Consider the following 5,565-nt stretch of genomic DNA (forward strand, 5'->3'; position numbering starts at 1 on the left):
TTGAATGCTGACACTTAGAAATATACTGCTAGCCTGTGTATGACTCTTTTAGTGGGGATTGTTTTCTTGATGATTGTCATAATATTATGCAAATAATTTTTTAAAATTACTGTTTATTTGAAATATATTTTTATTTATTGGGATTAAAATAAAAGTCATGCTAAGCACAACAATTAAAACATGTTCTTTAATTTCTAAGCAACTGTGTTTTTTTTAAAGGGTTGCTGGGCAAATTTGGCATGACTTGTTAAAAACTTTAAACAAGTCACAGACCTAAGTGGTCTGCAAATCCACACTATCTGTGACAATAGAGCTTCTCAGGCCAATTTTCACAGTTCATGATGATTTTCTCTACTGGTATCTTAGCTACACATATGGAAAGTAATTTCAGTTAGAAGCTGGTTTGCATGTTTTTTTTTTTTTTTGCAAAAGAGAAATATAGCTATGATATTAAAGCAAAGAATATAAAATATAAGTGCAAACATTTGAAACATTTGGTTTTATAATAAAATTATTGAAATAAATTAGAATTTTTGTTCTCTAGTTTTTAGCAATTCTTGATATACTGTATCGTGTTGAAGAGAGAAATTTACACCACATATATATATGGCTCTTCTAATGTTGATTTTTATAGAAGAGGATGGATTCACTAAATCATTCATGAAATGGTAAGTTAGCATTCCTTTGATTAGAATTACAAAGTTACAGAATAGACATGTCCCTCCACAAGATTTGCTAAAGGCTTAGCATTTCTTTATTCTTTTCTTTCTGGTAGATGTTTCTACAAGAACTTGACTTAGAAATAGCATGTTTTTCTTCGGATTTATGAAGACATATATTTTTTTCTAAGCAATTTAACAGCATGTGATGTAATTGTTCAAGTACTGAGGTCAGACATGCAGTAGCTTCTGTAAAGATGTCTAAAATCTACTGTTTCTCATATATTCCCTGTAGTCTTTAAATTAAATAAACCACAAAAGCAACCAAACATATAGATGATATGTCAATTTTTTTCTCCCAAGCAAATTTTCCCCTAAATCAATTTCCTTCCATCTTACATTTCAAATAAGACATTTCAAAGGATTTTGAAGATAAGCATATTCCTTTTCTTCTATTTATTATTCCATATCAACACATGTGGATAAAAATGGAGTCCTATGCTTGTTTTTTAAAATATGAATCATGTGATAGATTTATGGTAAAACTAAGTAGTTTTAATTCTGAGTTTAGAAAAGCAAATTAAAAAAAAAGCAAATTTTACTGTTCCTGTAATCAGCTTACCAACAGCCTCCATTAAATTCTTTAAACTGGGATCCCTGGGTGGCGCAGCGGTTTAGTGCCTGCCTTTGGCCCAGGGCGCGATCCTGGAGACCCGGGATCGAATCCCACGTCAGGCTCCCGGTGCATGGAGCCTGCTTCTCCCTCTGCCTGTGTCTCTGCGCCTCTCTCTCTCTCTCTGTGTGTGTGTAACTATCATAAATAAATAAAAATTAAAAAAAAAAATAAATAAATAAATTCTTTAAACTAATTGAATGTATCATGCAAATCAATTGCCTAAGAACTTTTTTATTGTTTTAACTATCAACTCATTTTTTGAGACAAAGAAAGAAACTAATAGTGTACTAAACAGTTGATCACTTGAGTCCCAGACAAAAATTTTCTAGAGCCAAAAAATTAGCTCATCAGTTGATATTTGTGACCTAAGTGTTTGGAAGCACAACTGTTTTTCTTTCTTTCTTTCTTTCTTTCTTTCTTTCTTTCTTTCTTTCTTTCTTTCTTTCTTTCTTTCTTCTTCTTTCCTTTCTTTCTTTTCTTTCTTTCTTCTTTCTTTCCTTCTTTCTTTCAAGATTTTATTTATTTATTTATTTATTTATGAGAGACACACAGAGAGAGGCAGAGACCGGTAGAGGGACTAGCAGGTTCCCTGCGAAGAGCCGGAAGTGGGACTTGATCCCAGGAGACCCAGGATCACGACCTGAGCCAGAGGCAGACGCTCAACCACCGAGCCATCCAGGCGGCCTAAGCACAACTGTTTCGATCACAGAGATGTTCAAATCAAAGATTGCCCTCCTTTCTCTAAATTCCAAGAATGTTTAACACATTTGACTGATTTTTTATCTGTCTAAAGGATCACAATGATCAACTAATTGTGGACGTTGCCATAATTACCAAATATTTTTTTCCTTTGGCTGATTACTTGCAAGGTGAAAAACGTATTTCCACTGGCTATTCGTTATACATATTGGAGGCTGAAGGTTAAAAATACCACATACTCTAATTATTACACTACCTGGGTAGAATGAGTGCTGATCTCATAGTTCCATTGGACCTTATGTACAATTTGTTCTAGCCCAGAAGATGCTTAATATCTTATTCCAATTGGTCAGTGACTTAGGGTGACTGAATATATGGACAGTGTAAAATGATTCTTTTACTTTAATTCAAACTAACTTCACTTACAAATATCATATTCAACATTGTTGAATATAAAATATTCAAGAATATAAAATATTCAAGAATATAAAATATAAGTGCAAACATTTGAAACATTTGGTTTTATAATAAAATTATTGAAATAAATTAGAATTTTTGTTCTCTAGTTTTTAGCAATTCTTGATATACTGTATTGTGTTGAAGAGAGAAATTTACACCACATATATATATGGCTCTTCTAATGTTGATTTTTATAGAAGAGGATGGATTCACTAAATCATTCATGAAATGGTAAGTTAGCATTCCATCCTTCTCTCCTTAAAGATGAGAATGTACCTATTTTAGAGAAACCACCACATGATAGTTACTGAAACTAAAAGGTAAATCAATATTTCAAATATACCTCTATTTAAAAAATGCAGTATCTTTTTTTTTAATAATCTTTTTTTTTATTTTATTTATTCATCATAGTCACAGACTGAGAGAGAGAGAGGCAGAGACACAGGCAAAGGGAGAAGCAGGCTCCATGCACCGGGAGCCCGACGTGGGATTCGATCCTGGGTCTCCAGGATCGTGCCCTGGCCCAAAGGCAGGCACCAAACCGCTGTGCCACCCAGGGATCCCAAAAATGCAGTATCTTAAAACAGAATTTCATCATGTCCTCATATTTTGTTGAGCTGGCCACAATTCAGAAACAATGAATATTTGAATCCCATGCAAGATTAGCTCTATGATGTGCAAGCATCTCCATTAAATGGAATTTAAAAATGTCTTCTTAAAGAACATTAAAAATGATACTTTCCTTAAGCTTGAATTGTTTTCTGGTCATATTATGTGTCATAATATGATCTCCTTATTGAGGACTACAGATAATCTTCAGCAGCCACATGAAACCAATGACATAATGTCCTAGTTTCTGTATGTTATTTCTTGATAGTTGTGGTACTGAATTATACTGTCTTCAAGGACACTCTCTCCTACCCCATTAATACTTGAGTATAATAATAATTTTCAAATGTCCAGAACAACAAAAATATATAAAAAAAAAACAAGGAAAAAATCATCACCCAGGATATTATGTGTAAATATTTGCACTTTTCCTTACTCAGATCTGAGCAGGATACTTCTTTGGACAGTTGCAGACCAGATGTACTAGGGGTACACCTGACAAAAATAAGTATCCAATTAGATAGAAAATTATCCAATTACAAGACTTAGGACATTTTAAAAATATTAATATAATTGGGATGGTGGTCAGGGATTAATAAATAAATGCTTAGACAAATAAGATTTAAACAATTTTAAAAATAAAAGAAATGAAGATAATGATAATTATAACAAGGAAAAAGATTAAAGGGAAAGAATACTATAAAAGCAGTGCAAATGACAAGCTTTATAAAAAAGGAATAAAACATTTGTCCATGGGAAAATACATAAATAGAAAGAGATGCAACACATGGTATTAGAATTTTTTTAAAGATTTTATGTATTTATTTATTCAAGAGTGCCTTTGTGCATAAGAGCATGGGGAGGGGCAGAGGGCAAGGGAGAGAGACAAGCAGACTCTCTGCTCAGCGCAGGGCCTGAAGCCCAGAGCCCTATATCAGGGTCTATCTCAGGACCCTGAGATCATGACCTGAGCCAAAATCAAGAGTCAGATGCTTATGGCCACGATAGCCAAACTGTGGAAGGAGCCTCGGTGTCCAACGAAAGATGAATGGATAAAGAAGATGTGGTTTATGTATACAATGGAATATTACTCAGCTATTAGAAATGACAAATACCCACCATTTGCTTCAACGTGGATGGAACTGGAGGGTATTATGCTGAGTGAAGTAAGTCAGTCGGAGAAGGACAAACATTATATGTTCTCATTCATTTGGGGAATATAAATAATAGTGAAAGGGAAAATAAGGGAAGGGAGAAGAAATGTGTGGGAAATATCAGAAACGGAGACAGAACGTAAAGACTGCTAACTCTGGGAAATGAACTAGGGGTGGTAGAAGGGGAGGAGGGCAGGGGGGTGGGAGTGAATGGGTGACGGGCACTGGGTGTTATTCTGTATGTTAGTAAATTGAACTCCAATAAAAAAAATAAAAATAAAAATAAATAAAAATAAATAAAAGAAAAAAAAAAAAAAAAGAGTCAGATGCTTAACCAGCTGAAATATTCAGGAGCCCCATGTGGTATGAGAATTTTAAAAGAAGTTTATGTTTTGACTTAAAACACAGACTATGTGCTTGGCACAATGTAGATACAAGCATTAAACAAATTAAATGAATTCAAAAACTTGCATCCTTACAAAATGAGAAAGAGTGATAACATTTTCATATTTGTTTCTTAGCCAAAGAAATAATAGTGTTCCTAATAAAATTACCACAGAAATTATTTATGTTGGCTTCCAAAAGGAGAGTTTCAATATATGAAAACAGACTAATGATGGGGAAACATAGAAGGTAATATGCTGTCAATTCTCACAGAGGAAAGTGGCTATTATGCTCATTAGAGGTCAGTGTTAGTTCCTTTATTATCATACAAATTTATTAATGATCTGGAAAATTTAGTAAGTCATATATTAAAATTTGCAGATGGCTCTGGTTATGACTATTTGCTCATAATATGTTGAATAATTACTTTATTATTACTTGAATTTAATACTGACACTTTTATGTTGATATGATAATGCAGAGCTAAAAAAATGAAATTGGGCAATACATTTAGAAGGCAACAGAAGTGTGTAATGAGAATGTTTAAATATCTCTAGATGAATGCAGCTCAGGTAACCTTTAGTTCTGATCTTTTCTCAGAACCTTCAGTGGATAAGTAAAGGGAAGATAGTAATTCTACATTATGTTAGGTAAGCATTAAATTTCTTTTTTCATATATTATTTCATCAAATTAAATTAATCCCTATTTTCATTTCAATTATAGGAAAGATAATAAAAGAAGTGGAGATCTCTATTTTATGGAGCACCAAATCAAATAATAATAGTAGTAATGTTCATGGTAGTGGCTTTGGTGTGGTAGTACTACTATTACTATCAATATAACTTATTCATACCTTTCTATGTTCCAGGTCCTGTGTTAAACATTCTGTATGCATTCTACTAATTTAATCATTGCAATAAGGAA

The 5,565-nt window shown here is 33.0% G+C and overlaps 1 long non-coding RNA gene across 1 annotated transcript; it reads left to right on the plus strand.

Moving 5' to 3' along the window:
- The first annotated feature begins 498 nt into the window (after nt 1-498).
- Nucleotides 499-5,290, plus strand: LOC111098436. The gene is made up of 3 exons (XR_005368272.1): nt 499-668; nt 2,601-2,724; nt 5,241-5,290. It is a non-coding gene; the product is annotated as an uncharacterized LOC111098436 (long non-coding RNA).
- The last annotated feature ends 275 nt before the right edge of the window (nt 5,291-5,565 follow it).

This window comes from Canis lupus, chromosome 13 (genome assembly GCF_011100685.1).
Source record: "Canis lupus familiaris isolate Mischka breed German Shepherd chromosome 13, alternate assembly UU_Cfam_GSD_1.0, whole genome shotgun sequence".
Classification (NCBI taxonomy): Eukaryota; Metazoa; Chordata; class Mammalia; order Carnivora; family Canidae; genus Canis; species Canis lupus.